The sequence below is a fragment of the Oryctolagus cuniculus genome, chromosome 13, assembly GCF_051225735.1.
Source record: "Oryctolagus cuniculus isolate XC-2025 breed Fujian yellow rabbit chromosome 13, ASM5122573v1, whole genome shotgun sequence".
Lineage (NCBI taxonomy): Eukaryota > Metazoa > Chordata > Mammalia > Lagomorpha > Leporidae > Oryctolagus > Oryctolagus cuniculus.
The window spans coordinates 26,113,459-26,125,671 of record NC_142879.1 but is presented as its reverse complement, the minus strand read 5'-3'; positions in this window follow the sequence as shown (position 1 = coordinate 26,125,671).

Genomic DNA, 12,213 nt, shown 5'->3' with positions numbered 1-12,213 from the left:
TCAGAGACTAGACCCTTACCTGCAGTAGAACATGTCCAGTGGGTTCTTACTGAGGGAATGCCAAACAGGTGTCACGCATGAGGCTCAGAGCAGTAAGCACCTTGGGCCAGGTCATAGACAAGCAAGGAAGCTGGAATTAAACAGACACACGCAGGCACACATACACACACACGCACACAATTTGGTGCAAAAGGAAGACTTCAGTGCAATACAGAAGAATTTCCTTGGCAAACTCTAGGGCTGTGTGTTTGAAAACATTTGTGCAATTTAAAAGTGCACCTGTCAAAATCAATTTTCCTATACAATATTGCAGGAAAGAAGGAGATTTGGGGACTTTGGAAATCCTCGGGACATGTTACAAGCTCATAATTCTGGTGTACTTCATACAAAACGCTGCGTCTTAGGCTGTGTGATTTCAGTGTGACACTCGGGCAGGGGGCTGGGGAGGAGCAGAGCCCTGGAAGCTAGAACAAGGTGAGGAAGGACGAGGTCAGCCCCCTCCCCTACCCCGACTGGGCCTGAGACTCCTCACACACAGAATGTTCGATTTTTTCCTTTTTTTGCTTTCAAGACATCTGAGAGTGTTGACTGTTAAACTGCTTTTAAAAAGGACACTGGAGGGGGCCGGCGCTGTAGCGCAGTGGGTTAATGTTCTGGCCTGAAGCACCGGCATCCCATATGGGCGCCGGTTTGAGACCCGGCTGCTCCACTTCCTGTCCAGCTCTCTGCTATGGCCCAGGATAGCGGTAGAGGATGGCCCAAGTCTTTGGGCCCCTATACCCATGTGGGAGACCAGGAAGAAGCTCCTGGCTCCTGGCTTCAGATCAGCACAGCTCTGGCCGTTGGAGCCATCTGGGGAGTGAACCATCAGATGGAAGACCTCTCTCTTTCTCTCTGCCTCTCTTCTCTCTGTGTAACTCTGACTTTCAAATAAATAAATAAATATTAAAAAAAAAAAAAAAAGGACACTGAGGGAGCTGGTGCTGTGTCATAGCAGGTTAAGCTGCTGCCTGAAGTGCCAGCATCCGTTATGGGCACTGGTTCCAGACCCGGCTGCTCCACTTCTGATCCAGCTCTCTACTGTGGCCTGGGAAAGCAGTAGAAGATGGCCCAAGTCCTTGGGCCCCTGCACCCGCGTGGGAGACCTGGAAGAAACTCCTGGTTCCTGGCTTCAGATCAGCACTGCTCTGGCCATTGCAGCCAGTTGGGGAGTGAACCAGTGGATGGAAGACCTCTCTCTCTCTCTTTCTCTCTCTCTCTGCTTCTCCTTCTCTCTGTGTGTAACTCCTGGCTTCAGACGTCAGAAGTTTTCTAGCTTACAGAGTGACAAAATACTCCAGGCAGCAGTGCCAGCCAGCGCAGCCCGGCACAAAGGCCCCTCTGGAGACAAAGGCTCAATCTGCAGCCACTCCCGGGGGACCAGCCCTCTTCCCACAGAGAGTGGGAGGCTTAGGAGCCAGAAAACTCTGGGTTCAAATCCCAGTTTCATGGAAGAGAGGCAGGAAGATGCACACTTCTCAGCTCAGGGCTGGCCTCGTCTCCGCAGACCTTTCATCAGCACACTCTTGGCAATGGGTGTCCAATAGCCTGCCACCTCGAGGGCCCCGGATGAACCTCGCGGCCTTTTGCAATACCAGTTGATATTTCTCTTTACCCAATGTCCCTCATTTCTCAGCAAGAAGTCAGGACAGCAAACATATACGTCATTTCCGCCACCCGCCTGCCACCCCGAGACAGGATCCCAGCAGCAATTCTGGGTCACAGCCCTTCTTGTCTCAATGCTGCCCATTAAGAGGGATGCCCCCATCACCTCCCCACCATGGGACAGCTGGCACCTGCACCTTTGCCATGCATGGCACACGGCGGATGCTCAGGGAGTGGGTGCTTGTGAGAGTGCCTGCATTACCTGGGTGCCAGATGCGATGCTGGGTCCTCAGCAAACCCAAGCTCCTCTCACCCTGCATTATTTCCTTCCTTCCTGCTGAGGGAATTAGAGGTGCGGGAGCACAGCGCACTTGTCCTCGCTCACAAAGCTGCTTAGCAGAGGAGCTGGGATTTGCATGGCACCCACCTGCCTGCCCAGGAGCTCCTGTGGTATGAAACACTGAAAGGTGTGTGTGTGTGTGTGTGTGTGTGTGTGTGTTGGAAACATTCAGGCTGCCTATGCCCAGTGCTCAGGACGTTCGATGGAAGCAGACATCCCCTGTTCTGTGTGCGTGAGTTGCGCTTGGGAGGCAATTTCTCTTCCAGGGAGCTGTTGGGAAAAGCTGCAGGCAGAAGTGAATGGGAAGAAACAGGTCGGGGCAGTAGGTGGGGTCCACTGCAGGCTGTGACATGGGGCAGGTTTGGTGACAAGCTTAGCCGGGCCCCTTGGGTTTGGGACAAGAGGGTGATGAAGGAGGGGCCACTGCATGCAACAGTTGCAGCCGGCCCATCGGCGCTCAGCCCACTTGAGCAGATTTTTTTTTTGGCTGGACCAGCCTAACTTGTCCCAGTAGTTTCCTGGCTTTCTAAGGCCTTCCCTTCCTTGTTTCCAGGTCAGTAGGGTAAGAAAATACAGCGAGTCCACTTGGCCAGCATCCCAGAGAGAACCTCATGAAGTCCCAGCACGCAGAGGCAAGACGAGAAGGGCTAATCCAATATGTCTTCTGTCCAGGGTTCATTGAGGACCTACTATGTGCAAAAGGTCATTGTAGGTGCTTGGGATACAGCAGTGAGTCCCAAAGACAAAGACTCTTGACCTTGACCTTGGGTTGCTTCCAGGGCAGGGTGGGGAGACAATAAGTAGTGGGAAGAAGTCCCTGGATTACATCACAAAGGCTGTGGACCCAGGAAGCTGGAGCCGAGCAGGGGCGGGAAGTAGACGCAGGTGGAAGGGATCTCCAGGGGCAGGAGCTGTACCCTCAGGGTGCTCACCCCATCATAAGGATTTCTGCTTTTGTTTGGAGTGGAAAGGGCACCATTGTAGGTGTCTGAGCAGAGAAGTGACAATGCTCCGACTTTGCTTTCTCAACCACCCCTCCCACTGCTGAGTGGGAAGAAGGTGGAGACTGATGAGCAGCTGGGAGCCCAGAATGGTCCCCAGGTGACAGACGACAGAGGCGGGAAGGGACTGCGCTCTGGAGAGGTGAGGGAGGAGCCTGCAGCCTCTCCCCATGCACTCCGGCACCCGAGGCCTCAGTGTTTGACCACAGCCGCTGGGGCACGGGGCGGGGGGTAGGGCAGAGCGCCCACCGGCTGAGATGGGGAAGATGAGGGAGGAACAGGTTTCAGAGGGTGGGGGTACAGGACGTGGTCTCAGATGTCACCTGCTGGTGTGATGTCACCTCTTGGTCTGATGTCTGTCAGACTCCAGCAGCTGAGAAGCGTGGGCAGGCGGGTACAGGCGGCAGGGCTAGAGGAGCAAGTCCGGACCTGGAAATACTAGTGTGGGGTGTCGATGGGCAAATGAGGCGTAGTGTCCACCTCCAAGGGGGTCTTGAGGATGAAGCCAAACATCGGGCCCCCTGCAGGCTTTCTCCCAGGGTGGGGAGAATTCATACAAACAATAAATGAAATAAACAAATAAAGGATTAGTAACCAGGATGAGCGTGCTTATTTGATGGAAGGGGAATGTGGGAGATGCCCCCCTGTCCTTTGGTACCTGCGGGGCACAGGCTGGGACAAGCAAGACAGAGTCGGGACTTCCGGGCGGCGGGCTTCCGGGTGGAGTCTGTAAGGCGGGGGTGGGGAGGTGGGGTGAGGGTAGGGGGTTGGGGGTGGGGGGTGGGGGGTGTTGGTCTGGGATGAAGAAAAGGACCCTGACGCGAGGGGGAGGGTGCCGCGGAGACTCAGAGCCGACCCTGAGCCTTGCCTGACATCTCCATGGGGACTTGCTGCTGAGAGTGGCCGGCATAGGTGTGGGGGTGGGGAGGACAGGAGCTGCGGGGAAGAGGTCAGCGGCAGTGGGCGGATGGCTTCAGATGACGCATGCCGCAGGCAGGGTTTCTAAACCGGCAGCCAGAGCACCAAAGCCCGGGCGTGGCCCTCCCTGGGCCCCACCCCCTGGGCCCTCCCACCACTGCGCGCCAGGCACCTGCTTGACCCCTTGCACCCAGGCACTGAGCACGCTGCCGGGAGTGAGGCAGCTCTGGGACCGGAGTCAGAGCTGTGTTTGAGAGGGCCAGTATGGCTCAATATCCCCTGGGGACATCCAGAAGGCAAGCCCAGGGTGAGTGGGAGTGGCCCGGGGCTGGCTGCCTCAGGGGCTGCTCCAGGGCCTCTGGGGGCCCATCACCCCTCATCTATGACTTGCATCCGGGTACCTGGAGACAGAGAACCCGGGGCTGGGAGGCCCAGGAACTCGCTACAGAGACCCCAGGGGTCTTTCTCCCCGAGTCCCACCTAGGCAGATGGTGCCTCAAGAGGGCCGAGAGGGGGTGGAGGCTCTTCTTCCCACCCCTTCTGCTCCCCAGCTGCATAGGAAGGGAACATTCTAGCTCAGTACTGGCCTGAGCCCAGGAGGAGCACCCTAACCAAATGGGACGCCGTTCCCATGAGGACTCTGGCCCCCAGCCAGGCATAACCCTACGGGAACATTCATCCATCCCCACTGTCCCTGACACCGAGGTCCACATGATCCTTAGTAGTGGCTGGTGACACACCATGGGGCCCTTTGGGGATGGCGGGCACCCAGCCAGGGGTGTTTTGGGTCTGGGCAGGAGTGCAGGGAGCATGTGGTGGGTTGGCAGGGCCCTGAGCCCCATACAGGAGACATGACAGCCAGGGACACTGTATTTGACCCCATCTGGCCTGGGGTCATCTAGACCCACCACCTGGACCCACAGCAGGGGTGGGAATTCAGGTCCCCAAAGCAGGAGCGACCAGAGGCCCTCTACTGTTTTTGCTAGACTAACATTATTGAGTCCCTATTTGTTCGTGCTACACATGGTGGCTGCCAAAGGGAAGCAAAGCACAGATCAACGCCACGGAATTCACCGTGCGAAGGGTGAGAGGAATACACAGTGGGTTGCTGTGTGTCATTTGTACTAAGGATAATAGCAACAGCTAACACATTCAGTGCTCACGGGGCCGGCGCTGTGGCACCCGGGCTAAGCCACTGCTTGGGACACCCGCGTCTCATGTTGGAGCACTGGTCTGAGTCCCGACTGCTCCACTTCCCATCCAGCCCCCTGCTGATGCACCTGGGAAGGCAGCAGAAGGTGGCCCAAGTGCTTGGGTCCCTGCCAACCATGTGGGAGACCTGATGTTGAACCAGCGGATAAAAGATCTCTCGTTCTCTGCTCTCCCTCTGTCTCTGTTGTTCTACCCATCAAATAAGTTAATCTTTAGAAGTAAAATGTGAGGGCCAGTGCTGTGGGCACTGGTTCGAGACCCAGCTGCTCCTCTTCCGATCCGGCTCTCTGCTATGGCCTGGGAAAGCAGTGGAGACAATAAGTAGTAGTGGGAAGAAGTCTGTGGATTACATCACGAAGGCTGTGGACTGACTCAGGATGAACAGAGGAGGGAAGGGGTCAGGAGGAGGCTGGTTCTGGTCCTGGCTCCTCCGTTTCTGATTCTAGCTTCCTACTAACGTGCCTGGGAGGCGGCCGGCAGTGTGCTTGGGTCCCTGCTGCCCACATGGGGAACCTGGATGGAACTGCAGGCTCCTGGCTTCCGCCTGGCCTAGCCCTGGCTGTCGCGGCACTGGGGGAGTTAACAAGAAGATGGACGATCTCTCTGTCTCTCAACCTTACAAATAAAATGGAAAATCAGTAGTTGTAGCGCAGCAGGTTAAGGCACTGCTTGCAATGCCAGTGTCCCATATGGGAGCACCAGTTTGAGTCCTGCTCTTCTTCCCATCCAGCTCCCTGCTAATGTGCCTGGGGAGGTAACGGAAGATGGCCCAAGTGCTCGGACCCCTGCCCCCGACACAGGAGACCAAGATGGAGTGCCTGGCTCCTGACTTGGGCCTGGCCCGACCCTGGCTGTTGCTGTCCTTTGAGGATTAAACCAGCAGAAGGAAGATCTCTTTCTCCCTCCCTCTGTCACTCTGCCTTTCAAACAAATAAATCTTGCTTAAAAATCGAAATAAATAACAAGGAAAGCTTTCAAGCATTATTTTAGTGCAATTGTGACGTCCTTGTGGTGTTTTCGCCATGAATTTCCCCTGAACTTTTTTTTTTTTTTTTTTTTTTTGGACAGGCAGAGTGGACAGTGAGAGAGACAGAGAGAAAGGTCTTCCTTTACTGTTGGTTCACCCTCTAATGGCCGCTGCGGCCAGCATGCCACGGCTGATCCACCGCGCTGATCCGAAGCCAGGAGCCCGGTGCTTCCTCCTGGTCTCCCATGCGGGTGCAGGGCCCAAGCACTTGGCCCATCCTCCACTGCCCTCCCAGGCCACAGCAGAGAGCTGGACTGGAAGAGGGGCAACCAGGACAGAATCCAGTGCCCCGACTGGGACTAGAACCCGGGGTGCCAGTGCCGCAGGTGGAGGATTAGCCTATTGAGCCCCAGCGCCGGCCCCCTGAACTTGAATGCTCCTGTGTTCCCGCAGGTAGGTTTTTGTCTCCGATTTACTGAGAGGCTCCCAGGCCCACGCAGCCATCTGCTGAGTGGATTAAGGAGAACAGCTGGCCCTTGGTTAGCGCGCTCCTCGCCCTAGGCCTACTCTGCCACAGCATTTCTCGCCACACGTCTAGGAGGCGCAGGACCAGCGTGGCCTAGGCAACGTGCCCAGGGTCACACAGCTCATGGGCAGGAGCTGTGATCTGAGTTCCAGGTGGACTCTGGGGTCCCAGACCCTGGCGTCTGCTCCTGTCCTGGGCACCGCGGCCCCGTGCACAGCCCCACGCGCAGCCCCACGTGCTCCAGGGTGTGTCTCGTTCCCTGTCCACCGATCTCTCTGAGGACGGGGCTGGTCTGCACCTCCGTTTCCACAGGGCCATGTGCACAGCCAGCCCCTGAGGACTCCCTTGCTTTTTCTTAGCTGAATTCCCAGCACCCTTGTGAGGTGGGGGACACAATCACTCTACCGCCCACTTAGCAAAACGGGAAGCAGCCCTGAGAAGTGGAGGGTTTTTTTCCATCAGGGAGACAGCCGACAGCGACCACATCCCGGGTCTCCTGACTCAGCACCTGCCTGCACATGGCCCACTGGGGGAGGGGGAGGGTCTACACTGCACGGCCTCATGGGGCCGGAGGGGGGGGGGTGCCCCAAGCACTGGTGGGCATCATCACCTGTTAGACCAGGCAACAGGAAAATGCATGTGTGCCTGTGAGAGAGAGAGAGAGAAAGTGTGCACCTGGGGTGTAGACCTGAGGATCTGGCCAGGCGCTGGCAGCCGGGGCCTGCGGGGCTCGCCCTGGAGCTGGAGTGAATGAGCGATTCCCAGCCTGTGATGCGTGTCTGTCAGGTGTGCTTCAAGGCAAACAGGATGCAAAGCAGGGTATATTTAGCCTGCGGTTGCTGGGGCCAGGGGGTGGAGGGGGCGCAGGCGGCTGAGTCTCTCCAAGCTGGGAACCCTTTGGGGTGCTCACCTCTTACTGGGAAAAGTGCTCCTTGGGGAGGGAGTGGTGGTGGTTTGCCAAGTACGGAACACCTGGAGGCACCTGGCTCCACCAGGGCAAGGCACAGGTCCCCAGGAAGAAAACTTGTGTAGCACAGCCGGAAGCAGCAGGCTCCCTGGGGGGGGGGGGGGGGGGTTCACGGACAGACTTATGATGGGACCTCAGAGTGGAGGGAGACGTTGTATTCGTCCATTCATTATTCATTCAACAAGCAGTTCTTGTGCTTCTGTGCACCAGGCACTGGTCTGGGCACTGAGAATACTTCAGGGAGAACGGCCTGCCTGCTGGTCCTCTTTGAACTTGCAGTTTAGCGGAAGGGAAGCATGAAGGGAACCCTGCTGTTACTGAATTATTTTTAGCTGTTTATGCTCTGAAGCTGAGTGACTAGATTGCCTGAGAAAGTAAAATAAGGATTTTCAGTTCAGGAGTCAAGGAGGGCTTCCTGGAGGAAGTAGCATTTAAGCCGCATCTTGGAGGCTGTCTAAGGTCAGTTGGGGAGCCTGCCATTGTGGCGCAGCAGGTTAAGCCATGGCCTGCAACACTGGTGTCCCATATGAGCACCAGGTTCGAGTCCCGGCTGCTCTGCTTCTGATCCAGCTTCCTGCTGATAGGCCTGGGAAAGCAGCAGAGGATGGTCGAAGCGCTTGGGCCCCTGCACCCATGTGGGAGACCTGGATGCAGTTTCTGCCCTGGCCGTTGAGGCCATTTGAGGAGGGAACCAGCAGATAGAAGTGTTCTCGCTCGCTCTCTCCCTCCCTCTCTGTAACTCTACCATTCAAATAGTGCAGAGCGTGGTGCAGGCCAGGCCTGGGGGGGAGAGGGTGGGGCTGCTGCGGGTTGCAGGTGGAGGGCTCTGGAGCTGCCTGGGAGCCGCAGGCCCTGCCCACATGTGGTGGACAAGACCTCCTGGCCTGGCGCACCCTGGCAGCCACAGTCCCCCAGCGGCAGGGCCAGGGGCTGAAGCTGGCCAGTCCTGGAAGGGCTGCTGAAGGCACGCTACGGTGTTGAAGGTGGGAAGTGCCCTGATTCGGCGGATGGTGTGGAAGTTTGCAAAGCCGTGTGCAAGGCTGAGGACGTGGGAACGACCATGCCTGGGACTGCAGCGGGAGGCGGGGAGCGACTTGCTTCGGATGGATGTGTCTATCCTGCCTGCCCAATTACTTTTAATAGCTACTATTTATTTCACAACCGCTGTGTGCCAAGCCAACACTGATCTATTTCATTCAGTCCCTACGATAGCTGTTGGAGGCAGAGGACCGGCCTCCAACAACCAGGAGGACAGCGCGCCCCCCTGGGGTTGAGGGTGGAGGCCTCCCTGGTGTCTGGGCACTGACGTCTGGGCACTGACACCTGGGCAGTGGTCACTCAGAGACACTCACTTCCTACCATGGTGGTAGGAAGTGTTCAGAAGGCGTGGCATCTCATTTACAGATGAGAAAAAGGCTCGGGGAACTGGGTGACCTTGCCCAAAGTGACAGAGGTGGGAGGACCGGACCCACACCTCCCACCATGTGTGCCTTCCCAGGGACCTGAGCTCTTGGGGACTTCCCCTGCCTGCCCGAGGGACACTTGGGTGAAATGCAAGCAGCTGGCAAGCATTGATCGGTAATACAAGTGGCCCACAGGACAGCCCAGGTGCTTAGGGAGCTGATCAGGGACAGCCCTGTGGATTGGGCTGGCGTCACGGGGTCATCTCCACTCCATCCACAAATAAAAAGTGGGCAGTGTTATTCTTGTGCCTGAGCGAGTGCAAACAGAGGAGCACCATACACTGATGAAATGTGACAGTCCTTTATTTGACAGTCCTCAAAGCAACAGGGTTTATAAAGAAAAAAACACAAGGAGGGGAGGGGGAGTACCTGGTTGCTAGGATGGGGGGGTACATGGTTACTGGGGTCAGGCTGACCTAAGGACTATGTGAAACTAATGTCAATTACAACCTTGACAACAGCAATTACAGTCTTGATATTAGTCCAAGTATCAACCTAAATCACATGTGGGACACAGACAGTTGGCAACCTTAACCTTCATCCAGGTGCAGCCTGTCTGAAGTTTGAGTGTTCCTGCTAGGGAGTGTGTGCCCTGCCAGGTGGGATGCAGTGTCCTGTTATTGTCTGAGTTTTCGACCATAGTTTCCGACCAGAGTCTCATGTGGGCGGTGCTTTCTCACGCTGGAATCTCGGGTGCCCTAGAATGGAGTCCCTAACTGTCAAGGTGTCGCTTCATTCTGCAATGAACTTCTGGCTGGAAATTCACCCACCTCAGCAGAATGTGGTCTTATTCCCTTTCCCCCAGTTCTCCACTCACCTCCCGACCTCCTTCTTTCTATCAGAATTAGTATCTGCTTAGAGGAGCTGGGTCGGACCCCTGGTCCCAGGGAGGGGAGGAGGCGGGAGGGAGTCCCCGTGCTGTCACCTGCCCCACTGAAGTGGTGCAAGGACTCTAAGTCGGGCAGGCTCCGTGGGAGAGGACTCAGCAGCCAGGGATGTGGGATGGAGAGCACTGAATAAAAGAGGCGCTAGCCACAAATGCCAAGAGGGGTCTTCCCGGTGCGTGACCACGCACCTGGCTGTACCGGCAGCCCTGCTGGACTCGGCGTTCCTGTCACTGGGGACAAACATACAAGGTAGACGGACTGCAGCTGAGGACCGTGGCGGACCGTGACTCAGAGGTGGCTGCCGTGCTGCTGGCTCTCAAAGTCGGCCAGGAGGACAGCGCGCCCCCCTGGGGTTGAGGGTGGAGGCCTCCCTGGTGTCTGGGCACTGACGCCTGGGCAGTGGTCCCTCAGAGACACTCACTTCCTCCATGGTGGCAGGAAGCGTTCGGAAGGCGTGGCTGGTGTGCAGTGGCCACAAATCTCGTTGGGCATGGGTGGTGGATTCAGTAGCAGCCCAGGCCCTGTTCACTCCCCTCTGGACTCCACAGCCCAGCCACAGGCAGGGTCTGGGGCACTCTCCAGGGCTCCAGGTTCAGGCGTTCTCACTTTTTCCACCTCCTGGGAGACCTTGACCTGCCCACCCCCACGTGGCTTCCTTCCCCCGGCTACTGCGCCTTTGAAACTGGCCAGAGCATTTCCTGTTGCAGCAGGGTCGGGCCCAGGCATCCCTGAGCTTCCTCCTGGCTGCAGCCGGGCCTGCTGAGTCCGGGCCAAGCTCCAGAGAGCAGTGGGGGTGTGTGTAGGGGGTGGGGGGGGGGCTTCCTTCCACTTCAGGAAAGGCGCTGGAGACCTGCAGGGCCAGGCTGAGCTTGTCCTGCTGGGGTTAGCCGCAGACCATGCACGGTGGGGACAGAGCTCCATTCTCTACCCTAGTGGGGCAGCCAGGGCTAGCTCCTGAGCAGGGGCCTGGGGCAGTTCCCTGGCAAAGAACTCGCCTATAGGAAACGACTCCATGCAGTTTGGGGCAATTGCTTTCTGTTGGGGCTCTCAAGGCTACTCCTGACCCTGGCTGGCTGTCTCAGTGCAGGTTGACAGCCACCGTGACTCCCTCTCTGGTTCCAGGGGCCAGCGCTGTGGTGTAGCAGGTAAAGTCATAGCCCGTAGCGCCAGCATTCCAGATGGAAGCCAATTCAAGATGCGGCTGCTCCATTTCTGATCCAGCTCCCTGCTAATGTACCTGGGAAGCAGCGGAAGATGGCCCAAGTGCTTGGGACCATGCACCCACGTGAGAGACCCGGAAGAAGCTCCTGACTCCTGGCTTCGGCCCACTGTTGAGGCCATTTGGGGAGTGAACCAGCAGATGGAAGGTCTTTCTGCCTCTGCCTCTCCTTTTCTGTAACTCTTTCAAATAAATAAATAAAGTAATAGTAGCAGCCATCACCATAATAGGGGTGCAGTCAGGTGGCCAGCCAGAAGCAGAGCACAGCCCTGCCATTTGGGTCTTTGGTCAGGGTACCAAGGAGTCCGAGGCCTGGAATGGGTTCCCAGGCTAGCCCTCTTCTCCTCCACCCCATCCCCACACCCCCTCCCTATTTTGGAGCCTCCTGAAGGGACAGCAGCCAAGGCAGCAAAACTGCTGAAGGTCAGGGGCAGGGGTGGGCGAGGGCAGGGAGAGGAAAGGACCCCAAGTCGGGGGAGTGTGTATAAAGGTTTATTTTATTTATTTGGCAGAGGCACAGAGAGCGGGAGAGACAGAGCGATCTCCCATCCACTAGTTCACTTCCCAGATGGCTGCCAGGCAGCAGACAGGAGCTCCGTCCGGGTCTCCAACACAGGTAGCAGGGGCCCAGCTACTTGGAGCACCTTCAACAGCTTGTCCAGGAGCCTTGGCAGGGAGCTGGGTGGGAAGCGGAGCCGCCGTGACTGGAACCGGTGCTCACACAGGCTGTGCCCCTGTGCAGTGTCGCGTGGCAGGCAGGGGTCCCTACCTGGTAGGACACATTAGAAAGCCTTTCCCTTCATATTCTGTGGGGCGTGGGCCTAAAGCGGGGGTGGGGGCTGTCCAGGCTGCACGCCGTATAAGACCCACGCAGTCATTTGTTCTAGTCCTGCCAGGACAACCGCAGGTGGAACTCAAAATTCAATAAATCTATAGCAGGCTCATTTTTAAGTGGATAATTTTGTGTGGCCTGCACATGATGTCACACATATCCAAATGGTCCTTGGCAGAGGAAAGGTTCCCTACCCCCAGCCCTGAAGGATCCTGGGACCCTAAGGAGGGGGGAGGT